Consider the following 27,154-nt stretch of genomic DNA (forward strand, 5'->3'; position numbering starts at 1 on the left):
TGGGGATCCCTCGACCTCGACCTGTACCTGGGTAGCTTGGTATTGAGACGAGATGCCAAAAGATCTATCTCCGGCGTCCCCCACTTACTGCATATCTCTGCAAACACCTCGGGATGGAGAGACCATTCCCCTGGATGGAAGGATTGCCTGCTGAGAAAATCGACCTCCCAGTTATCCACACCCGGAATGTGGATCGCGGATAGTGAACAGCTGTGGGTCTCCACAACTCCAGAATCGGAGATACTTCCTTCATCGCCAAGGAAATTCTCATACCATCCCTGATGGTTGATGTAGGCCACCAAGGTTATATTGTATGATTGGAATCTGATAAACTGGGATGAATCCAGAAGTAGCCAAGCCGTCAAGGCCTTGGAAATTGCCTGTAGTTCCAAAATATTGATCAGGAGGGAGGACTCCTCCTGAGTCCACAACCCCTGTGTCTTCCTGGCACCCCAACAGCTCCCCATCCGGATAGGCTTGCGTCCGTATTCACAATCTCCCAGGATGGTCTTAAGAAGCATGTCCCTCAGGACAGATGATCTGGACAGAGCCACCAAGAGAGTCTAATACAATCTGTTGAGACAGATCTGAATGATCACCATTCCACTGCCTTAGTATGCACAGTTGTAAAGGTCTCAGACGGAACCTGGCAAAAGGAATGATGTCCATGCAAGACACCATGAGACCAATCACCTCCATACACTGAGCCAGACAGGGACTCAAGGAGGTCTGGAGGGCAAGACATGCCCAGGTTAGCTTGCAACGTCTCTAGTCTGTTAGAAATATCCTCATGGATATGGAGTCTATTATAGTACCCAGGAATTCCACCCTGGTACTTGGGATAAGAGAAATCTTTTCTAAATTTATTTTCTGTCCATGAGATCGAAGAAAACTGAGAAGAGACTCCAAGAATTCTTCTGCAAGACGAAAGGATGGTGCTTGCACCAGAATCTCGTCCAAGTATGGGGCTTCTGCAATACCCTGAGTTCTTACAATGGCTAGAAGAGCCCCCAGAACCTTCGTAAAGATTCTTGGAGAAGTAGCTAGGCCAAACAGAAGGCAATGAACTGGAAGTGCTGGTCCAGGAATGCAAACCTCTGGAACTGAAAGTGTTCCCTGTGGATTGAAACATGAAGGTAAGCGTCCTTCAGATCTATAGTGGTCATAAACTGGCCTTCCTGAATTAAAGGAAGAATAGACCTTATTGTCTCCATCTTGAAGGAAGGAACACTGAGAAACTTGTTTAAGCACTTTAGGTCCAGAATTGGACAGAAAGTTCCCTCCTTCTTTGGGACCACAAAAAGGTGTGAATAAAACCCCAAACCTCTTTCTTCGATAGGCACCAGGACAATAACTCCTAAGGAGGATAGATCCCGAACGTATCCCTCTTTTCTGGTCTGGTAGACAGATTCGAGAGAAGGAATCTGCCCCTTGGCTGATGAGATTTGAAGCCTATCTTGTATCCCTGAGATACCACCTCCAGGACCCACGGATCCTGTACATCCTTGAACTAGGCGTCTGAAAAAAGAGACAGTCTGCCCCTACTCGATCTGATCCCGGATCGGGGGCCGCCCCTTCGTGCCGATTTGTTTTCGGCGGGCTTCTTATTCTGCTTGGATTTATTCCAGGACTGAGCCGGCTTCTAAGTACTGTTGGGTTGCTCGGGCTTGGAGGAGGGTTTTTGTCGTTGGGATTTGTCAGATTGAAAGGAATGAAAATTAAAAGATTGTCGTCCCTTATACTTGTTCTTCTTATCTTGCGGTAGGAAGGCACCCTTGCCTCCGGTAACCATAGAAATAATAGAGCCCAGGCCTGGACCAAATAATATCTTTACCTTGAAGGGAAGGGAAAGGAGTCTGGACTTAGAAGTCATATCTGCAGACCAAGACTTCAACCAGAGCGCTCAGCGGGCTAGGACCGCAAAGCAAGAGGCCTTTGCATTTAGGCAAATAATTTGCATGTTCGCACCACAGATAAAAGAATTAGCAATTCTCAGAGCTTTAATTCTGTCTTGAATATCCTCGAGGGAAGACTCCACCTCAATGAGTTCCAACAAAGAGTCGCACCAGTAGGTAGCCTCTCCAGCAACCGTGGCAACTGCAGCCGCCGGTTAAAACAAAAATCCTGTATGTTAAAAACATCATTCGCAGAAAGGTTTCCATTTTCTTATCCATCGGCTCTCTGAACAAAGAACTATCCTCAAGAGGTATAGTAGTACGTTTAGCAAGCGTACAGATAGCACCATCCACCTTAGGAATGGAGCCCCACAAATCCAGTTGAGAGTCCGGGACCGGGAACAACTTTTTAAAAGTAGACGAGGGGGAAAAGGAAGAACCAATTCTTTCCCATTCGTTCTTAATAACGTTTGCCATCTTAACTAGCATAGAAAAAGTCAAAGGAACTTTCCTGTCTTCGTAAACTAATTTAGGTATCATAGGTTCTTCAGGCAGCGTGACCAGTGTTCCCTCTAAGGCCAGTTTTGTGTGCAGCCCAGCAGTGAAACAGTTAACAAGAGAACCATACCTTGCCATCTGCATTGTGCAGTGTTTGCTAATTGCAGGGTGTGGTTACCTAATTAACTGTTTCACTGCTGGGCTGCTCACAAAACTGGCCTTAGAGGGAACACTGAGCGTGACCTCTGGAATCTCTAACGTAGACAGAACCTCCTTTAATAAAAAATGCAAGTACTCAATTTTAAATCTAAAGGATGGTTCCTCCGCAGCAGGAGGCTTAGATGCTAAGGACTCCGACCCAGAAAGTTCACCCTCTGAAGCTACAGAGATAAACTCATCATCGGATAACTGGGACATAATAGCTAAATCCGATAAATATTTAGATGACTCCGGGTCAGGAGAGATATGTTTAACCTTTCTCTTGCACTTGTTAGAGCGAGGTAATGCACTGAGGGCCGCAGACACCGCCGTTTGTAACTGCGCGACAAAGTCCGAAGGAAGAAGGCCCCCTCCGGATGGAGGATTAGATGTGCTACGGGGAACTGCATGTGGAGTGGATAATGTAGCAAAGGTAGTAATCTCACAGGACGCCGAGTCCTGAGAGGTAGACGGACCAGAGGGACAAAGAGCCTTAGCAGGCTTGTCTCCCTTCTTAGACTTTATAACGGTGTTAAGGCATGTGGAACATAATTGAGTGGGCTGGAAAACCACGGCCTCCTCACAATATAAACAGGTATGATTTAGTACAGAAGGAGTACCTTCTAACATGTCAGAGTCCTCCATAGCTCAGGTTATACCCACAGAAGGATACAAATAAAAACGTTTGTATTAGAAAACTGCACCTTTATACTCCCAATGGCTGGGGCACTCACCACCTCCTAGAACCAGACAGTTAACAGAGGAAACGCTCTCCTCAGTTTCAAGTCTCAGCTGGAATGGAGGAAATGAACATAGACCACACCCGTTCACATGGAGTGCAAGACAGTACTTTCTCTGTTATTACAAGTACAGCAAGCAATAGAAGCAGAGCAACACTTTCAAAAACGAAAGTGAAACTTAAAAGTGAAACCTGTTTGTTCCAGCCAAAACACACAGTCTATCAGCCCAGGAAAAAATAAGACAAAGCAGCATGTAAATAATTAATACACTGATTAATTAACCCCAACTGTTCAATAAACCCCCTTCAGAGGATATTAACCCTGGATCCTATCAAGGTATAAAGGAGCCACACTGTGACCCTGTTGTAGCGTTTTATGTGTAAAAATTGAAATGATCTTACCTCCAGGATCCATGCTGTGGAACAGAACACAGCCTCTCAAGTGTGACAGTCTTATAGCAGCGCTCCTGACATGGACTTGAGTGAGAGAAAGCAGGCAGTGAAACTCGTCAACACTGATTGCTTAGGAGCTGTTAGCAGTAGTCTAGATGGATTCGCAGAAAAACTTTCCCTGCATTTAAAGACTCTAACTTTCATCAATACTCTCACTGAGAGGTTGACATGACTACTTAAAACTCCAGTCCTAATTTGAAGGACAGATACCCTTTTTCAGGACTCTCCGAATCTTCTGACACTTCTCTGCCACCTCCTAACCTGACAAAAGGCAAATAATGACTGGGGTAATGAGGAAGTGGGAGGGATATTTAAAGGGACAGTATACACTCATTTTCATATAACTGCATGTAATAAACACTACTATAAAGAATAAGATGCGCAGATACTGATATAAAAATCCAGTATAAACTGTTTAAAAACTTACTTAGAAGCTCTCAGTTTAGCTCTGTTGAAAAGGTAGCTGAAAAGCCCACTGCAAGTGGGAAATAAAACACTCCCCCTCCCCCTTCTTTTGCATATGAAAAGACCCTTTACACAAACAGGAGCAAGCTGGAGTAGGTAGCTGACTGTATTCTCATAAAACTTTGGGGCTTGGTTAGGAGTCTGAAAATCAGAGCAATGTTATTTGAAAATAAGCAAAACTATACATTTAAAAAAAACAAAAAACTTTATGGGCTATATAAATAGATAATCTACAAAACATTTATGCAAATAAAAAATGTAATGTCCCTTTAAACCTTTGGATGGGTGTCTTTGCCTCCTTCTGGTGGCCAGGTGTTGTATTTCCCAACAGTAAGGAATGAAGCTGTGGACTCTCCCTATCTCTACGAACAGTAAATCCCTTTATTACCCATTCCTCAGTTTTGCATAACCAACACTATTATATTAATATATTTTCCTCTGCAGACTGACTCCTTTTTTCAGTTCTTTTGAAAGACTTGCATTATAGCCAATCAGTGCCCTCTCATAAATAACTTCATGGGCATAAGCACAATGTTATCTGTATGACACACATGAACTAACACCCTCTAGCTGTGAAATTAACATATGAGCTTACCCGGGTTTAGCTTTCAACTAAGAATACCAAGAGAACAAAACAAATTTGATAATAAAAGTGAATTGGAAAGTTGTTTAAAATGACATGCCCTATATGAAACATACTGGTTGAGTTTGAAAATGGTTAGAATGTATTTTTACCTTGTTTGCTGCAATAGTTTTTAATGGTCAATCTCCATATATGTTAGTGGAGTAGACAGGGCTAGCCAAAGTAATTTATTTACGGCTAGATTTAGAGTTTTGTCGGTAAGGACCCGCGTAGCTAACGCCGGCTTTTTTCTGGCCGCACCATAAAAATAACTCTGGTATTGAGAGTCCACATAAAGGCTGCGTTAGGCTCCAAAAAAGGAGCGTAGAGCATATTTAACGCAGCTTCAACTCTCGATACCAGAGTTGCTTACGCAAGCGGCCAGCCTCAAAAACGTGCTCGTGCACGATTCCCCCATAGAAAACAATGGGGCTGTTTGAGCTGAAAAAAAACCTAACACCTGCAAAAAAGCCGCGTTCAGCTCCTAACGCAGCCCCATTGTTTGCTATGCGGAAACACTTCCTACGTCTGCACCTAACACTCTAACATGTACCCCGAGTCTAAACACCCCTAACCTTACACTTATTAACCCCTAATCTGCCGCCCCCGCTATCGCTGACCCCTATATATTATTATTAACCCCTAATCTGCCGCTTCGTAAACCGCTGCTACTTACATTATCCCTATGTACCCCTAATCTGCTGCCCTAACATCGCCGACCCCTATATTATATTTATTAACCCCTAATCTGCCCCCCACAACGTCGCCTCCACCTGCCTACACTTATTAACCCCTAATCTGCCGAGCGGACCTGAGCGCTACTATAATAAAGTTATTAACCCCTAATCCGCCTCACTAACCCTATAATAAATAGTATTAACCCCTAATCTGCCCTCCCTAACATCGCCGACACCTAACTTCAATTATTAACCCCTAATCTGCCGACTGGAGCTCACCGCTATTCTAATAAATGTATTAACCCCTAAAGCTAAGTCTAACCCTAACACTAACACCCCCCTAAGTTAAATATAATTTACATCTAACAAAATTAATTATCTCTTATTAAATAAATTATTCCTATTTAAAGCTAAATACTTACCTGTAAAATAAATCCTAATATAGCTACAATATAAATTATAATTATATTATAGCTATTTTAGGATTAATATTTATTTAACAGGCAACTTTGTAATTATTTTAACCATGTACAATAGCTATTAAATAGTTAATAACTATTTAATAGTTACCTAGTTAAAATAATTACAAAATTACCTGTAAAATAAATCCTAACCTAAGTTACAATTAAACCTAACACTATACTATCATTAAATTAATTAAATAAAATACCTACAATTACCTACAATTAAACCTAACACTACACTATCAATAAATAAATTAAATACAATTCCTACAAATAACTACAATGAAATAAACTAACTAAAGTACAAAAAATAAAAAAGAACTAAGTTACAGAAAATAAAAAAATATTTACAAACATAAGAAAAATATTACAACAATTTTAAACTAATTACACCTACTCTAAGCCCCCTAAAAAAATAACAGACCCCCAAAATAAAAAATGCCCTACCCTATTCTAAATTACTAAAGTTCAAAGCTCTTTTACCTTACCAGCCCTGAAGAGGGCCCTTTGCGGGGCATGCCCCAAGAAGTTCAGCTCTTTTGCCTGTAAAAAAAAACATACAATACCCCCCCCCCCCAACATTACAACCCACCACCCACATACCGCTAATCTAACCCAAACCCCCCTTAAATAAACATAACACTAAGCCCCTGAAGATCATCCTACCTTGTCTTCACCTCACTAGGTATCACCGATCTGTCCTGGCTCCAAAATCTTCATCCAACCCAAGCGGGGGCTGGCGATCCATCATCCGGTGGCTGAAGAGGTCCAGAAGAGGCTCCAAAGTCTTCATCCTATCCGGGAAGAAGAGGCGATCCGGACCGGCAACCATCTTGATCCAAGCGGCATCTTCTATCTTCATCCGATGACGACCGGCTCCATCCTGAAGACCTCCACCGCGGACCCATCTTCTTCCGGCGACGTCCAACTGAAGAATGACGGTTCCTTTAAGGGACGTCATCCAAGATGGCGTCCCTCGAATTCCGATTGGCTGATAGGATTCTATCAGCCAATCGGAATTAAGGTAGGAATATTCTGATCGGCCAATCGGATTGAACTTGATTCTGATTGGCTGATTCCATCAGCCAATCAGAATATTCCTACCTTAATTCCGATTGGCTGATAGAATCCTATCAGCCAATCGGAATTCGAGGGACGCCATCTTGGATGACGTCATTTAAAGGAACCGTCATTCGTCGTTCAGTCGTCGGCCAGGATGGATGTTCCGCGTCGGAGGTCTTCAGGATCCTGCCGCTCCGCTCCGGATGGATGACCATAGAAGATCCCGCTTGGATGAAGACTTCAATCGGATGGAAGACCTCTTCTGCCCCGCTTGGATGAAGACTTCAGCCGGATCATGGACCTCTTCAGCCCCCCGCTTGGGCTTGGATCAGGACATCGGAGGAGCTCTTCTGGATCGATCGGTGAACCTGGTATGGTGAAGATAAGGTAGGAAGATCTTCAGGGGCTTAGTGTTAGGTTTATTTAAGGGGGGTTTGGGTTAGATTAGGGGTATGTGGGTGGTGGGTTGTAATGTTGGGGGGGGGGTATTGTATGTTTTTTTTTACAGGCAAAAGAGCTGAACTTCTTGGGGCATGCCCCGCAAAGGGCCCTGTTCAGGGCTGATAAGGTAAAAGAGCTTTGAACTTTAGTAATTTAGAATAGGGTAGGGCATTTTTTTATTTTGGGGGGCTTTGTTATTTTATTAGGGGGCTTAGAGTAGGTGTAATTAGTTTAAAATTGTTGTAATATTTTTCTTATGTTTGTAAATATTTTTTTATTTTTTGTAACTTAGTTCTTTTTTATTTTTTGTACTTTAGATAGTTTATTTCATTGTAGTTATTTGTAGGTATTGTATTTAATTTATTTATTGATAGTGTAGTGTTAGGTTTAATTGTAGATAATTATAGGTATTTTATTTAATTAATTTATTGATAGTGTAGTGTTAGGTTTAATTGTAACTTAGGTTAGGATTTATTTTACAGGTAATTTTGTAATTATTTTAACTATTTTAGCTATTAAATAGTTCTTAACTATTTAATAGCTATTGTACCTGGTTAAAATAAATACAAAGCTACCTGTAAAATAAATATTAATCCTAAAATAGCTATAATATAATTATAATTTATATTGTAGCTATAATAGGATTTATTTTACAGGTAAGTATTTAGCTTTAAATAGGAATAATTTATTTAATAAGAGTTAATTAATTTTGTTAGATTAAAATTATATTTAATTTAGGGGGGTGTTAGTGTTAGGGTTAGACTTAGCTTTAGGGGTTAATACATTTATTAGAATAGCGGTGAGCTCCAGTCGGCAGATTAGGGGTTAATAATTGAAGTTAGGTGTCGGCGATGTTAGGGAGGGCAGATTAGGGGTTAATATTATTTATTATAGGGTTAGTGAGGCGGATTAGGGGTTAATAACTTTATAATAATAGCGGTGCGGTCCGCTCGGCAGATTAGGGGTTAATAAGTGTAGGCAGGTGGAGGCGACGTTGAGGGGGGCAGATTAGGGGTTAATAAATATAATATAGGATATAATATAGGGGTCGGCGGTGTTAGGGGCAGCAGATTAGGGGTACATAAGTATAACGTAGGTGGCGGCGCTTTGCGGTCGGCGGATTAGGGGTTAATTATTGTAGGTAGCTGGCTGCGACGTTGTGGGGGGCAGGTTAGGGGTTAATAAATATAATATAGGGGTCGGCGGTGTTAGGGGCAGCAGATTAGGGGTACATAAGTATAACGTAGGTGGCGGCGCTTTGCGGTCGGCAGATTAGGGGTTAATTATTGTAGGTAGCTGGCTGCAACGTTGTGGGGGGCAGGTTAGGGGTTAATAAATATAATATAGGGGTCGGCGGTGTTAGGGGCAGCAGATTAGGGGTACATAAGTATAACGTAGGTGGCGGCGCTTTGCGGTCGGCAGATTAGGGGTTAATTATTGTAGGTAGCTGGCTGCGACGTTGTGGGGGGCAGGTTAGGGGTTAATAAATATAATATAGGGGTCGGCGGTGTTAGGGGCAGCAGATTAGGGGTACATAAGTATAACGTAGGTGGCGGTCGGCAGATTAGGGGTTAAAAAAATTTAATCGAGTGGCGGCGATGTGGGGGGACCTCGGTTTAGGGGTACATAGGTAGTTTATGGGTGTTAGTGTACTTTAGAGTACAGTAGTTAAGAGCTTTATGAACCGGCGTTAGCCCAGAAAGCTCTTAACTACTGACTTTTTTCCTGCGGCTGGAGTTTTGTCGTTAGATGTCTAACGCTCACTTCAGACACGACTCTAAATACCGGAGTTAGAAAAATCCCATTGAAAAGATAGGATACGCAATTTACGTAAGGGGATCTGCGGTATGGAAAAGTCGCGGCTGAAAAGTGAGCGTTAGACCCTTTTTTGAGTGACTCCAAATACCGGAGGTAGCCTAAAACCAGCGTTAGGAGCCTCTAACGCTGGTTTTCACGGCTAACGCCAAACTCTAAATCTAGGCCTTAGTAAATTCTTTATTGTTTTGTAGTTCTTATCTAATCAACTCTGCTGAAGCCAGCTACTGACAAATATGTAGCAGGATTAGGGGTCAATTTATTAATGTGCGAGTGGACATGATACAATGTAGCGTATCATGTCCGCTGCATATTGATAAATGCTGTCAGAATACGCTGTTGGCATTTATCATTGCAACAGCAGTTTTTGTGAACTGCTGGTCCGTGCAATGCCGCCCTCTGCAGATTTGCGGCCAATCGGCCACTAGCAGGGGGTGTCAATCAACCCGATCGTATTCGAGTTGATTTCTGTCCACGACCTCAGAGCAGGCGAACAAGATATACAGCAGCGGTCTTTAGACTGAAGGCTCGCCGGAAATACGGGACATCAAGCTCCATACGGACCCCAAAGTCTTGTGATCTTTTAATGTGCCTCTATCAGTTAGAAGAATGGGAAAACTCTCAAAGGGACACTAAAGTCAAAATTTGCAAATAAAAAAAAAAATCTATTTACTTTATCTTTACATTACCATTATCCAATGCAGTCTTTTTATGCACAGTTTCTGAGATACCAACTCTTACTGAGCATGTGCAGGAATTCACAGTATATGTGTACATGACTGTGATTGGCTGATAGCTGGCACATGACACAGAGAACAGGGAAATTGAAAAAATGTAAAGCACATTTAGATGCAAATATTTTTTTTATTTGCCTTTTTATAATGTATTTGTTGAGTATGCATTTGTACTGTATTCAATTGTCTATTATTTTCAGAGTTAAATTACAGAACAAAGAGGCAAAATAAATAATACAAAAATATTGCAAAGGATTTTATATTACAATCTCAAAGCGGTTACTGTCTCTTTAACAGGCTCTGTTCCTGGGAGATGAAGGGCATAAGTAAGTGCCAGTTCTGGGCAGCACTGCATTTTTTTCATGTGTTATTTTACAATAATAGAGTATTAAAGATACACAATGTCCTTAATTTTTAATCTTATCTATGTTGCTGTGCCAGTTTGTTAATAGGAGACCATTTGTTTGCTTTGTTATGGTATCAGTGGATTACGGTGGTTGATGTTTCTTGTTCGTCAGTTGTTACAGGGTCAGGGACTGCAAGTATATAAGCAGAAGACAGGAGCACATGTTTCCAACATAACAAGGGGGTAAAAGAGATATTAATTACAAAACATAAATCAAGGTGTGGTGCTTATTTTGAATGACTTTTCTGACATTTCTATTATTATAATGCAAAAATTATGGATTAGAAAGTGTATTCAAGTGTAATAAGAGCAGTGTCTAGCTGACCACAGAAATGATACTGTCATTCTATTAGCTCTGCATTGGTTAGACCATGGCTCGACAAACCAGGAGCCTGGGAGCCACTGGCTCCTAGAATTTTACTCCTGGCTCCTAACTTTTAGGGTTATTCTCGATATATCTATATACAAATCCCGCTCTCTGGCCCCTAAAAATATTACTGGCTCCTATTTTTTTAAACAGCAATGGTTAGCAGTTCTAAGGTTTTGCTTCTTCTTAATGTCAGTTCTAAATGGTGCATAGTTGAATCTTTCTTTTTAAAGGTATATGAAACCCAATGCAATTTTAAACAACTTTCCAATTTACTTATTTTATCTCATTTGCTTTATTCTCTTGATATCAATTGTTGAAAAGCATATCTAGGTAATCTTAGTAGATGCCGATTGGTGGCTGTACATAGACACCTCATGTGATTGGCTCTCCCGTGTGCATTGCTATAGTAAAGTTTAAAATGTTTTGGTGCTTAGATCCTATATGACATAGTATTGATAGCAACAGTTTTACAATGCCACAGTGTTATTACTTCCAATTGCTGGTCTTGAGCCATCATATTCAAGCTGCTAAGAAGTTGAGCACCTGTGCAGCAGTTACAAAATAACAATTATAGCTACGACTTTCTATGGAAAACGCTATGACATAATAGCGACAATATGCTATGGCTCTCTCTTTTACAGGCAGCAGCCCACCTTGGTTCCGCTGCCCCTTTTTCTCTTTGTAAATCCTAAAAGCAGTTGCATACCTAATTTAGCTGGGCTAAAAACTGCTTTTAGGTAGATAAAACTCATTGAAGAAGGTCAATACAAAATGATCCCATGGGCTAACCAATGCTCATCAGTCCCACCCAACCAAAGTAAACCTAACCACAACCAGCCCTGAAATAAAATTCCATGCAAATTACTGTGTTGTACCAAATTCCTTCAGGAAGTAGCCTAGCTTGGCTATAACAATCTCATTCACCAAACTTTATCACTGGCTTGCTGATCAGACCCCCCACCACACTTATATAAAAAAAACTAAATTTATGCTTACCTGATAAATGTATTTATTTCTTGACACGGTGAGTCCACAGATCATCTCTAATTACTATTGGGAATATCACTCCTGGCCAGCAGGAGGAGCCAAAGAGCACCACAGCAAAGCTGTTAAATATCACCTCCCTTCCCTCAAACCCCAGTCATTCAACCAAAGGAAAAGGAGAGAATGGAAGTAACACAAGGTGCAGAGGTGCCTGAGGTTTACAAAAAAAAAACAAAAAAACTGTCTGATATAAAACAGGGCGGGCCGTGGACTCACTGTGTCAAGAAATAAATAAATTTATCAGATAAGCATTAATTTTGTTTTCTTTCTAATGACACTGTGAGTCCATGGATCATCTCTAATTACTATTGGGAATCAATACCCAAGCTAGAGGACATCAGTACAGCCTGAGGATCCCTTAACCTCGACTCGTACCTCGGGAGCTTGGCATTCTGTCGAGATGCCATGAGATCCAGCTCCGGCTGTCCCCATTTGAGAATCAAGTTGGAAAACACCTTCTGATGGAGTTCCCACTCCCCCAGCTGAAAGTTCTGTCTGTTCAGAAAATCCGCTTCCCAGTTGTCCACTCCTAGAATGTGGATAGCAGATAGACAGCAGTTGTGGGTCTCTGCCAACTGAATAATCTTGGTTACCTCTGTCATAGCCAAGGAACTCCGAGTTCCTCCCTGATGGTTGATGTAAGCCACTGAAGTTATCTTGTCTGATAAACCGGGCTGAAGCTAACTGAGGCCAGGCCACAAGAGCAATGAAGATTGCCCTCAGCTCTAGGATGTTTATGGGGAGAACTGACTCCTCCCGAGTCCATATCCCCTGAGCCTTTAGTGAGCCCCAGACTGCTCCCCATCCCAGCAGACTGGCATCCGTGGTCACGATCACCCAGGTAGGCCTGCGGAAGAAGGTACACTGGGAGAGATGTTCTTGAGACAACCACCATGGAAGAGAATCTCTTGTCGCCTGATCCAGTTCTACTCACGGAGACAGATCCGCATAATCCCTGTTCCATTGACTGAGCATGCATTATTGCAGAGGTCTGAGATGGAACAAAGCAAACGGAATGATGTCCATGGCAGACACCATCAGACCAATTACCTCCATATATTGGGCCACTGACGGCTGAGGAGAGGACTGAAGGGCAAGACAAGAGTTGAAGATCTTTGTCTTTCTGACCTCTGTCAGACAAAATTTAATTGATAGAGAATCTATTATTGTTCCCAAGAACACCACCCTTGTGGCTGGGATTAAGGAACTCTTTCCCAAATTCACCTTTCATCTGTGAGAGCGCAGAAAAGATAACAACATCTCCGTGTGGGAACTTGCCTGTTGAAAAGATGGCGCCTGAACTAGAATGTCGTCCAGATAAGGTGCCACTGCAATACCCCGCAACTGAAGCACCTCCAACAACGCTCCCAGAACCTTTGAGAAAATCCTGGGAGCTGTGGCAAGGCTGAATGGGAGGGCCACAAACTGGAAGTGTTTGTCCAAAAACGCGAACCTTAGAAACTTGTGATGGTCCCTGTGAATGGGAATGTGCAGGTATGCATCCTTTAAATCTACTGTTGTCATGACCCTCTTGAATCAAGGAAAGAATTGAATGAATTGTTTCCATCTTGAAGGAAGGTACTCTGAGAAACTTGTTTAGACTTTGGAGGTCTAAATTTGGTCTGAAGGCTCCCTCTTTTTTGGGAACCACGAACAGATTGGAATAGAATCCCAGGCCCTGTTCCTGCATTGGATAGATCACATTCACAATGTAAGAATGCCTCTCTCTTTATCTGGTCTACAGATAACTTTGAGAGAAGGAACCTGCCCCTGGAAGAATAAGCCTTGAATTCCAGTTTGTATCCCTGGGACACAATGTCCACTGCCCAGGGATCCGGAACATCCCGAACCCATGCTTGAGCGAAGAAAGAAAGTTTGCCCCTAACCAGATCCGCTCCCGGGCCGGGGGCAGACCCTTCATGTTGATTTGAATCACTAACGGTTTTCTTGGATTGCTTCCCCTTGTTCCAAGGCTATTTTGGCTTCCAGGAGGACTTGGACTGTTCCTGCTTGGAAGAGGGGGGGGAAGCTTACCCTTAAAGTTTCGAAAGAAACGAAAATAACTCTGACGTCCTTTCTGTTTGTTCCTCTTATCCTGAGGGAGAAAGTGCCCCTTTCCTCCCGTAATATCTGAAATTATTTCAGCCAACCCCGGCCCAAACAAGGTCTTACCCTTGTAAGGAATTGCCAAGAGATTAGACTTATATACCACTTATATACCACTTCTGGGGAACCCCAAATTCCAAGCAGGTATACAATCAGCACCTTTTTTAAAGATGGAACAATCTGGGTCCTGATACTGTTTTTCATTTAATAGACAGAGATAGACAGTGTGTTAAAACTTTTGGTGCTCTGAAGGGAGAATTTAATCTTTCCAATAAGGAATTATTCGCCTACTTACAAGCAAGACATTTGGTTCTTAAACTTAGAAACAAATCTGGCTGGAATTGGTATTTAGGGAATCTGGAGAATTGGCTTGTACTGGCTAAAAATGGGCATATGTCAATTTCCCCACGTTATCAACTTCTAAGTTCTTAAAGGCATATTGAATTTAGAGAAGATCTCCGACTGGAACGTACTGATACCTCAAAATAACATTGACACCAGGCTTATTCAAGTTTCTATCTCAAAAGTTATGCAACTCACTCTATCTACAACATGGAGGGAATCTCATATTAAATTATTATATAAGACTTATTTTACCCCTGAAAAAGGCTCCAGGTGCGAGAACCTCAATATTAATAAATGCCCAAAATGTTTGTTTCCTTCAGCTGACCTTATACATATGATTTGGGAATGTCCTAAAATAAGACACTTCTGGTTGAAACTAGAATACTGGATGAATAAGATAGTGAAGGTCTCCCCTCTGGTACTAACACTGGTTCATATAGTTTTCCTTTGGAAGAATACAAAAGATCTTCAGGGAAATAAAAAAATTATCAATATGGTTATCGTAGTAGCTAGATACTTAGTCCCATAGTTATCAAGGTCTGTCGGACCTGATCCGACAGTGCGGATCAGGTCCAACAGACCTCGCTGAATACGGCGCACAATACGCGCGCCATATTCAGCATTGCACCAGCAGCTCACAAGAGCTGCTGGTGCAACGCCGCCCCCTGCAGACTCGCAGCCAATAGGCCGCCAGCAGGGGGGTGTCAATCAACCCGATCAGGTTATGGAGCAGCGATCTTTGTGACCGCTGATTCATAACTGCTGTTTCTGGTGAGCCTGCAGGCTCACCAGAAACACGGGGCATCAAGCTCCATTCGGGGCTTGATACATATGCCCCTTAATCTTTAAAAAATGGAAAGAGAAAGCGATTTCCAATGAACTATAGATTAAACAATGCATATTAGAACAGATAGATACCAATCTGAATGATGAACTCAATATTAGGCAGTTTTTAAAAAAAATTGGTCAGTATTTATTAAAACCCTTTCTCTTAATGAGATAGATTATCTGATTTTTCCATTTAGGAATTCAGTGCTAGTGTTTGCTGGGACTGTGGTAATCTACCTTACCCATCTTTTTTTTATTTTTATTTTCCCCTCCTTCCTTGTTCCTCCTTTTTCCTTTTTGTTTTGTCTTTAAAATAGATAAACTAACCAATAGACTATGATGTATTATATGATCTATGCTTATATGTGATTTCTGATTAAGTTATATTAATTGTTGACCAATCAAGGAATATGTTACCTGTGTTTCAATATTTTGTTTTACGCCCTGCGAGGCGGGAAACTTTGTGACTTATTGTTTATTAGTACGCACTGTGTGGCGGGAAAATTGTATGTTTTGCCTTTTTTTTTACTTCTATATTTTGCACTCTATTGGATATAAATAAAAGATTTAAATAAAAAAAATAAAAAACAGAACATACTGGGGGGTAGTTATCAAGCCGTCAACCTCAAATACGCTGGAATTCCGCAGCGTATTTGTGGCGAGGCTAATTCGCCTTAGTTATCAAAGGCTACAGACCGGCAAAAGTAGAATTTTGTGACGTAAACTTCGATCCGCCGGACTCAGTCCGACACAGATCGATTCTTACGTCACTACAGATGTTCCGCACACAAGTGCAGCACAATCTGACTACTTTTGCTAGTTATCAAAAAACTAGCAGGTACGCTCGGCACTTTTACGGCCCAGCGTACCTGGTTTTCAAACCGCCACCCTGGAGGCGGCGGATCCCATAGGAATCAATGGGAGTCTGACCATAGCGAAAGTACAAGTTCGCTGCTGCCAGACATCCTATTCATTCCTATGGGAGCTGTCTACACCTAACACCCTAACATGTACCCCGAGTCTAACTAAACCGCCGCTCCCGGAGCCCACCGACACTATAATAAATATGTTAACCCCTAAACCGCCGCTCCCGGAGCCCACTGCAAGCTACTCTATACATATTAACCCCTAAACCGCCGCTCCCGGAGCCCACCGCCACCTACATTATACCTAGTAACCCCTATCCTGCCCCTCCTATACCTCCGCCCTCTATAATAAATGTATTAACCCCTATCCTGTCGATCCCGCACCTCGCCGCAACTAAATAAATAGTTTAACCCTAAACCGCCGCTCCCGGACCCCCGCAACCTATATTAAATTTATTAACCCCTATCCTGCCCCCCCTACACCGTCGCCACCTATAATAAATTTATTAACCCCTATCCTGCCCCCCCTACACCGTCGCCACCTATAATAAATTTATTAACCCCTATCCTGCCCCCCACTACACCGCCGCCACTGTAATAAAATTATTAACCCCTAAACCTAAGTCTAACACTAACCCTAACACCCCCCTAACTTAAATATTAATTAAATAAATCTAAATAATATTTCTATTATGAACTAAATTAATCCTATTTAAAACTAAATACTTACCTTTAAAATAAACCCTAATATAGCTACAATAAAAATAATAATTATATTGTAGCTATCTTAGGATTTATTTTTATTTTACAGGTACCTTTCAATTTATTTTAACTAGGTACAATAGCTATTAAATAGTTATTAACTATTTAATAGCTTACCTAGCTAAAACAAAGAGAAATGTACCTGTAAACTAAAAACTAACCTAAGTTACAATTACACCTAACACTACACTATACTTTAATAAATTATTCCTATTTAAAATAAATACTTACCTGTAAAATAAACCCTAAGATAGCTACAATATAATTAATAATTACATTGTAGCTATCTAAGGATTTATATTTATTTTACAGGTAACTTGGTATTTATTTTAGCTAGTTAGAATAGTTATTAAATAGTTATTAACTATTTAATAACTAGCTAGCTAAAAGAAATACAAAATTCCCTGTAAAATAAATCCTAACCTAAGTTAGAATTAAACCTAACACTACACTATCATTAAATTAATTAAATAAATTAACAACAAATAACTACAATTAAATACAATTACATAAACTAACTAAAGTACAAAAAAATAAAAAAAGCTAAGTTACAAAAAAAAAAAAGTTACAAACATTTAAAAAAATATTACAACAATTTTAAGCAACTTACACCTAATCTAAGCACCCTAATAAAATAACAAACCCCCCCAAAATAAAAAAATGCCCTACCCTATTCTACATTAAAAAAGTTCAAAGCTCTTTTACCTTACCAGCCCTTAAAAGGGCCTTTTGTGGGGGCATGCCCCAAAGAATTCAGCTCTTTTGCCTGTAAAATAAAAATACAACCCCTCCCAACATTAAAACCCACCACCCACATACCCCTAATCTAACCCAAACCCCCCTTAAAATAACCTAACACTAATCCCCTGAAGATCATCATACCTTTAGTCGTCTTCACTCAGCCGAGCCACCGATGGAACTGAAGAGGAGACCCGGACCGGCAGAAGTGATCATCCAAGGGGTGCTGAAGAAATCTTCCATCCGATGAAGTGATCCTCCAAGCGGCGCTGAAGAAATCTTCCATCCGGGCGATGTAATCTTCCAAGCGGCGCTGAAGAAATCTTCTATCCGGGCGAGGTCATCTTTCAAGCCGGGTCTTGAATCTTCATCCCGCCGACGCGGAACATCCTTCTTTCCCGACGGACTACCGACGAATGAAGGCTCCTTTAAGGGACGTCATCCAAGATGGCATCCCTTCAATTCCGATTAGCTGATAGGATTCGGAATTAAGGTAGGAAAAATCTGATTGGCTGATTGAATCAGCCAATCAGATTCAAGTTCAATCCAATTGGCTGATCCAATCAGCCAATCAGATTGAGCTCGCATTATATTGGCTGATCGGAACAGCCAATAGAATGCGAGCTCAATCTGATTGGCTGATTGGATCAGCCAATCGGATTGAACTTGAATCTGATTGGCTGATTCAATCAGCCAATCAGATTTTTCCTACCTTAATTCCGATTGGCTGATAGAATCCTATCAGCCAATCGGAATTGAAGGGACGCCATCTTGGATGACGTCCCTTAAAGGAGCCTTCATTCGTCGGTAGTCCGTCGGGAAAGAAGGATGTTTCGCGTCGGCGGGATGAAGATTCAAGACCCGGCTTGAAAGACGACCTCGCCCGGATAGAAGATTTCTTCAGCGCCGCTTGGAAGATTACATCGCCCGGATGGAAGATTTCTTCAGCGCCGCTTGGAGGATCACTTCATCGGATGGAAGATTTCTTCAGCGCCCCTTGGATGATCACTTCTGCCGGTCCGGGTCTCCTCTTCAGTTCCATCGGTGGCTCGGCTGAGTGAAGACGACTAAAGGTAGGATGATCTTCAGGGGATTAGTGTTAGGTTATTTTAAGGGGGGTTTGGGTTAGATTAGGGGTATGTGGGTGGTGGGTTTTAATGTTGGGGGGGTTGTATTTTTATTTTACAGGCAAAAGAGCTGAATTCTTTGGGGCATGTCCCCACAAAAGGCCCCTTTAAGGGCTGGTAAGGTAAAAGAGCTTTGAACTTTTTTAATGTAGAATAGGGTAGGGCATTTTTTTATTTTGGGGAGGTTTGTTATTTTATTAGGGGGCTTAGATTAGGTGTAAGTAGCTTAAAATTGTTGTAATGTTTTTTTAAATGTTTGTAACTTATTTTTTTTATTTTTTGTAACTTAGCTTTCTTTATTTTTTGTACTTTAGTTAGTTTATGTAATTGTATTTAATTGTAGTTATTTGTTGTTAATTTATTTAATTAATTTAATGATAGTGTAGTGTTAGGTTTAATTGTAACTTAGGTTAGGATTTATTTTACAGGTAATTTTTTATTTCTTTTAGCTAGCTAGTTATTAAATAGTTGATAACTATTTAATAACTATTCTAACTAGCTAAAATAAATACCAAGTTACCTGTAAAATAAATATAAATCCTAAGATAGCTACAATGTAATTATTAATTATATTGTAGCTATCTTAGGGTTTATTTTACAGGTAAGTATTTAGTTTTAAATAGGAATAATTTATTAAAGTATAGTGTAGTGTTAGGTGTAATTGTAACTTAGGTTAGTTTTTATTTTACAGGTAAATTTCTCTTTATTTTAGCTAGGTAAGCTATTAAATAGTTAATAACTATTTAATAGCTATTGTACCTAGTTAAAATAAATTGAAAGGTACCTGTAAAATAAAAATAAATCCTAAGATAGCTACTATATAATTATTATTTATATTGTAGCTATATTAGGGTTTATTTTAAAGGTAAGTATTTAGTTTTAAATAGGATTAACTTAGTTAATAAGAGAAATATTATTTAGATTTATTTAATTAATATTTAAGTTAGGGGGTGTTAGGGTTAGTGTTAGACTTAGGTTTAGGGGTTAATAATTTTATTACAGTGGCGGCGGTGTAGTGTGGGGCAGGATAGGGGTTAATAAATGTATTATAGGTGGCGACGGTGTAGGGGGGGCAGATTAGGGGTTAATAAATTTAATATAGGTTGCGGCAGGGTCAGGGAGCGGCGGTTTAGGGGTTAATAAATTTATTATAGGTGTCGACGGTGTAGGGGGGCAGGATAGGGGTTAATAAATTTAATATAGGTTGCGGCGGGTTCAGGGAGCGGCGGTTTAGGGGTTAAACTATTTATTTTTTAGCGGCGAGGTGCGGGATCAGCAGGATAGGGGTTAATAACTTTATTATAGAGGGCAACGGTATAGGGGGGGCAGGATAGGGGTTACTAGGTATAATGTAGGTGGCAGCGGTGTCCGGGAGCGGCGGTTTAGGGGTTAATACATTTATAAGACTTGCGGCAGGGGTCTAGGAGCGGTGGTTTAGGGGTTAATACATTTATAAGACTTGCGGCGGGGTCTAGGAGCGGCGGTTTAGGGGTTAGTAACTTTATTTAGTTGCGGGGGGCTCCGGTATAGGGGGTAGAACAGTGTAGTTTAGTGTGAGTGCTTAGTGACAGGCTAGCAATAAAGCTGTCAAACAGCCGAAGAGCAGCGAGATCGGATGAGTGATAACTCTCACAGTCCACTGCTCATCGCCCCGCGGCTTTTTGACAGCTTTACTTGATAACTTAGGCGATTTTTTTCAGGTCCGCGGCGGCGATGTGAGGCGAGCTTAGGCGGGCGTATTGGGCCGGCGAAGGCAGGAAAGTTGACACGTTGATAACTACCCCCCACTATGTCCACTTACCCCTTTTGAAAACTTATGCATGCTGAAAGTTCCACCCAGACATACGATCTCCATTTTATATAAGCTTTTGCTTACCCAAAAACAAAAACCTCCATACAATCCTACACACATAAATGGCATGAGGAGCTTGGTAAATAAATAGATCCTAAATCATGGAAAAAAATATTTCATAACCAAAAGCACTCATCCATAGCTGCACATATTCAAGATATGAATTTCAAATTCATCACTCACATAATAAACATATCTACAAACACAAAAGTGGGAAGTGTTGGATAAGGCAGTGATTTTTTACATTAAAAAATCCTGCGGCTCACCACCATCCCAAAATTTTACAAAATCACACATTGTAGCCTAATACAGAATATATATATATATATATATATATATATATATATACACAGTATACACACACACACATACTGTACTGTGCTGTCATGCCATGCCTCCTACAAACTATACGTGACATATTGACATTCATTCACAAACAATCATAATGATTGTCTGTGAATGAATGTCAATATGTCATGGCTGTAAATGATGCATGCCTGTCTGCCTGATGAGCCTGTCACATCAAAACAAGCAAAATTTAAAAATATGTCACACTGTTGTCAGTCTGCCGCGGCACACCTGAGGATCTCTCACGGCACACTAGTGTGCCGCGGCACACTGGTTGAAAAACACTGGGATAAGGTATGAGGAGGACAATACTCTACTCAGTATCTGGTGGCAGAGTATTATATTTCTGATTACTTTCTTCTCCTTTTCTGGGGTGTTCAGCCTTTTATAATAAATAAGCACCACATATTAAGATTAGGTTTTGTTAATCATTATCCTCCCCCCCTTTTTATCCCTTCCCCCTCCCTGCTGCTGGACACCTTGTAACATCTAAATACTAAAGGGTACACACCTAGAACAATAGGTCACAACTTTTTTCAACTTACAGTACAAGATAGATTCTTGCATTTGATGGAATCTAGAGACTCAATCACAATAGTCATAAATTGTCACTGTTCCTTTCTTTGATTTATATTACTCACTTAAAGGGACATTAAACCCAAAAACATTTATTTCATGATTCAGATAGAGGATACAATTTTAAACATTCCAATTTATTTCTATTATCTAATTTGCTGAATTCTTTAGATATCCTTTGTTGAAGAAATAGCAATGTATATGGGTGAGCCAATCACACAAGGCATCTATGTGCAGCCATCAATCAGCAGCTACTAAGCCTACCTTTATATGCTTTTCAGCAAAGGGTGTCAAGAGAATGAAGCAAATTAGATAATAGAAGTAAATTAGAAAATTGTTTAAAATTGCATATTCTTTCTAAATCATGAAAGAAGCAATATGGGTTTCATGTCCCTTTAATGTTCGCTTTTTACTATCTCATGGTAGCTATTTTTGTTGCATGACCTATTATCTTCTGTTTTCAAGTTACCAACATGTTCTTCTTGTTAATATACAAAGGCTTACAGCACGGACTCAACTTCATAACTGGACATAATGATTACATTACGGATCGTTACAATGCAGGGCTGGAAGTGCCCCCATTTAACTCTGCAAATTTTCTTTTGTTGTTCAAATGTATTGATATACTTGTAACCTGTAAAGCTTTAATAAAGTTAAAAAATCTGGCAAAATAAATAATTAACGTATAATGCAAAGTTGTTAATTCTCCTTAAAAGGATGCTTAACCCAATTTTTTTTCTTTAATGATTCAGATAGAGCATGCAATTGTAAGCAACTTTCTAATTTGCTCCTATTATCAATTTTTCTTCGTTCTATTGCTATCATTATTTAAACAGCAGGAATGTAAAGCTTAAAGGGACAGTATACACTCATTTTCATATAACTGCATGTAATAGACACTACTATAAAGAACAAGATGCCCAGATACTGATATAAAAATTTCCGATTATCCTAATTCTTTGAAGGTATAATCTAGATTTTATTAAAGACACAGAGACGATTATTTTGCATTATCTTTCTTTACTACTCAAATGCAGCCTTTTAAAGAATAATAAGAAATAACAGAACAGATATAGAAATAACAATAAGAAGCTAAATGGAGCTTATTATAAGACAGAAAAAAGTAGCCAATCAGAGAAGGGAATTGACTATAAACTGACTCATATGCTGCCAATCCTCCTCTTTCTTAACTGATGCTCACAAAGAACAAAATATTAAGAACCATAAAAAGTCCAAAAAGTCAAAAACAACATAAAATTATAAAAGCTAACGATTTGAAGAATTGCTTGAAGACACTCCAGGAATTTGATTTTGATTGAAGACAGGAAAGAAATCCAGGATCCATTTGATAATTGGTGAATTTTATTACAAGACCAGACACTCCTATTTTGTAAGTTTAAAGCATATTAAGAGAATAAATTAGAGAGAGGTGTGTTGAATGGGTCTGAAATAAAATTGCTTGAAAATGGATTCTGAAGACCAATCTGCCGCACTCAAAATTTGTTGAAGTGGGGCAGATTTTAAAAAGGCCTTCGAGGCAGCAGAACCTCTAACAGAATGAGCTGTAAAAGAAATATCAATACCGGCTTCTTTCATGACCCATTTAACCCACCTTGCAATGGAAGTAGAAGTGATAGGAGCATAAGGAGGAACGAAAGAAATCAGAAGTTGATTAGAAGATGGTTTTCTAAAAGTCATGGTTCTAGACTCATAAGATTTTAAGCATTCAACCACACATAGAGAAGGTTCGGAAGGATGATAAGGATAGAAAATGGAGGTAGAAAGAGTCTTAGTTCTACGGGAAAGAAAAAAGGTAACTCCTTCAGGAGAGAAAAGTTTAGAATTCCAATCTAAAGCTTTTACATCGAAAACTCTTCTAAAAGAGATTAAACAGAGAAGAGTAGCAAGCTTAGCAGAAAGTTGTTTTAGGGATAAAGAAGTATTATCAGGCCAAGATTTTAAGAGAGAAAAAATTAGATCCACATCCCAGAAAAATTCATGTTTAGGGAGCGGAGGACGTTTTAATCTGATGGCTTTGAGAACCCTACAAATTAAAGGGTGTTTGCCGACGGGAAGGTTATTAATTAAATTATGTCTAGTGGAAATAGCTGACCGATGGACGTTAATACTTCTGTAAGCAAGACCTGAATCAAAAAGATGAGACAGGTAGTTCATAATTTCCGTTAAATCTGAAGAAACGGGATCCAAGTCTCTCTGCAAGCACCAGCAAGACCATTTAGACCATGCGGCGAAGTAGCATCTACGAGTACCTAGGGCCCAGGAATCTTAAATGAGGGACTTAGCTCCCTCCGAAAGACCTCGGAGAGACCAGGGTCCCCTGAGATCGTCCATGCCACTAGGAGAAAAGAGCCTTGGAGAACTAGGTTGTGATAGTTGCCCTCCGGATTCGTGAGTAGAAGGGGCAGGGGAGGAAAAAAATTGGGAAGTTGATGGACATCTCTAGGAGAGAGGGATACCATGATTGAGTCGGCCAAAGAGGGGTCACAATCGTTAAACTTAGAAGATCCCTGCGAACAGTTGAAATTGTTCTCAGAATCATCGAAAAAGGAGGGAAAGCATAAGCTCTCTGAAGAGGCCATGGATGAAGAAAAGCATCTATGGCCGCTGCCTCCAGGTCCGGACGCCAGCTGAAATACGGACGAATCTGAAAATTGGTCCTGGATGCAAAAAGATCCAAACAAAAGGGACCTCTGAGAGATTGGAGAGAGAGAAAAATGCTCCTGTCCAACCTCCAATCACTGAAATCTGTCAAATAACGAGATCCCCAGTCCACCGCTGAATTTGATTGACCTGGAATATATTCTACTTTGATAGAAATATTCCTGTCCAAACAAAGATGAATAAACTCTTTGGTTATATTGGACAAATCCCTGGATTTGGTGCCTCCCAAACAATTGAGATACTGTACCGCAGAAATGTTGTCCATACGCAGGAGAATAGAAACTGGAGAAGAACATTTGGCAAAACTCTTGACTGCAAACGATCCAGCCAATAATTCTAAACAATTGATATGAAAGCGTTTCTCCTCCAATGTCCATTTGCTGCTTGTGATGGAGGGGCCACAACGCGCTCCCCAGCCTGAAAGACTGGCGTCGGATTCTATAATGAAATAGGGGGTCTTGCCAAAAATGTCTCTCCCATTCCAAGCTTCCAAATGAGAAAGCCACCAGGATAGTTCTTCTTTGGCTTCTGAGGATAGAGGAATCAAATGAGAATAAGAAAAAACTTTTCTCAAGTGAAGAATTTTCAATCGCTGAAGCTTGCGGTAATGTAATGGGGCGGGAAATATAGCCTGAATAGAGGATGATAGTAAACCTACTATTCTGGCTATAGTTCTGATAGGGACCGAGTCTTTGGGGCCCATTTATCAAAGGGCTTGCGGACCTGATCCGACAGTGCGGATCAGGTCCGCAAGACCTCGCTAAATGCGGAGAGCAATACGCTCTCCGCATTTAACATTGCACCAGCAGCTCACAAGAGCTGCTGGTGCAACGCCGCCCCCTGCTGACTCGCGGCCAATTGGCCGCCAGCAGGGAGCTGTCAATCAACCTGATCGTATTCGATCGGGTTGATTTCCGGCGATTCCTGTCCGCCTGCTCAGAGCAGGTGGACAGGGTTATGGAGCAGCGGTCTTTAGACCGCTGCTTCATAAGTTGTGTTTCTGGCGAGTCTGAAGACTCGCCAGAAACACGGCCCTTCAAGCTCCGTACGGAGCTTGATAAATGGGCCTGTGTGTATAAAGTTTTGGAAATTTCCTTCTTGATGTTCTTCACCTTGTTTGAAGGAAGACTCAAGGTGGAGAGAACAGTATCTATTTGGAAGCCTAAGAAAATTATAAAGATTTGGAAGGGAACAAAACTGACTTCTGTTTGTTTATAATAAAGCCTAAAGATTCTAATAAAAAAAAATATCGTGGAGGAGAGGTGGTTTTGGAGAGAGAGAAAATCTTGGTCCATTATTAAGATGTCGTCTAGATAAATTATTAGAAGGACACCCCGAAGTCTCAACCAAGCCATTACAGGTTTGAGTAATTTGGTGAAAATCCAAGGGCGGAGGACAAACCGAAAGGAAGACAGGTGAAGTTCCAATACTGATCTTTCCAACGAAAGGTCAAGAACTTACAGTGTTCCTGAGCGATTGGTACGGTTAAATAGGCGTCTGTAAGATCCAGGCGAACTAACCAATCGTTTTCTCTTAAACATTCTCTCAGCAAATGTATAACCATTTTGAAATGATGGTATACAACATAAGCATTTAGGGATTTTAGATTTATAACTGTCTGAACTGATTGTTTTTCTTTTTTACTAAAAATAGATTGCTTAAATAAATATTGTGAGGCTGAGGTACGGGGAGAATTGCTTTTTGGAAAAAAAGGGTTGAAATTTCGTTTTGGACCAAAAAACTGTCTTCTTGAGAAAAAATGGATGGGCTGAGGAAGTTTGATTTCGACTGGAAGAGAAATGAACTCTATATGAATACCTGACACTGCTTGAAGGACCCAGGGATCTGAGGTAATTGAAACCCAGTTTTGGGCAATCAGGGCGAGTCTGCCACCAATTTTTTCTGGGAAGGAAAGAACAAGGGGAGGAAATAACAATCTTACCTGGAGCTTGTCTTGTTATCGCTCTGTTTCTAAATCCTCTTTGAGTCCATGGACGTCCTCTCGATGGGAAGAAAGAAGAGGTAGAGGGTTCTTGGAAATTTCTTTGATATTGAGAGTGATATTGGGAAGGGTATTGGTTTGGTGGGTTTTGGAAATATTGAGACCTGGATAGGAAAGGTTGATGGCCGGGAAAGCGGCCTCTGCCTATCCTGGCCCTCTCGGAGAAACCCTGGTTGGGATAAAAGATTTTCCTGACAGATGTTTTAACTTTATTCAGGTTAGAGAAAGTGTTAACATATTGATTTAGATCTTTTAAGTAAGAGTCTCCAAAAAAGAGACCATTTTCATCAGAAGCAATGTTGTTGGAAGAAAAATCAGATATTTTAGGGTCAATCTTGCGCAAAATGTTGCGCCGTCTTTCAAAGGTCATGGCAGAGTTGGCATTTCCTACAAAACAGAGGAGTCTCTGAACCCACTCACGGACAATATAGGGATCTAAGGGAGAATTTTCTGTCACTCCTTGTTCTGATAATTCAAATAATTTTGTAATGGGGCCAACAGAATCGAGTAATTTGTCTTGACAGATCTTCCATGATCTGTCAATGCCTTTCTTTAATTTATAGCCAGGTGCACCAATAAATTTCAAAATTTTGGGATCAACTTCTGGAGCAGTGGAAAATTTTTTGGGGAGAAGGGGGACGAGGACACTCTGCTCTCATTTTATTACGTGCTTGCTTTTTTAAAGGTTTACGAGTTTGTAGTCAATAAATTTTGCCAACTCAATAGGTGGACACCATTCGGCAGAGCGAGGGTGATGTAAGTCATCTAGCTTAAATCTGGGGTTACCCAAACAATCAATAAACTCTTCTTCATCCTCATTACAATCTTTACATTTCTTAGACATCTTTTTGTGTTTTTTAGCCACTGATGCATCATAGGAGTCATCAGAGTCATTATATAAATCTGAATTGATATCGGTATAATCTCCCTCATCTGAGCTATCAGAATTAGAGGATGACATTTTTTCATTATATTTAGTTTTTGATTTTGACTTTACAAAAATATTAGTATCCCCCATTTGGGTACCCTTGGGGGTGCA

Source organism: Bombina bombina, chromosome 1 (genome assembly GCF_027579735.1).
Source record: "Bombina bombina isolate aBomBom1 chromosome 1, aBomBom1.pri, whole genome shotgun sequence".
NCBI classification, from domain to species: Eukaryota; Metazoa; Chordata; class Amphibia; order Anura; family Bombinatoridae; genus Bombina; species Bombina bombina.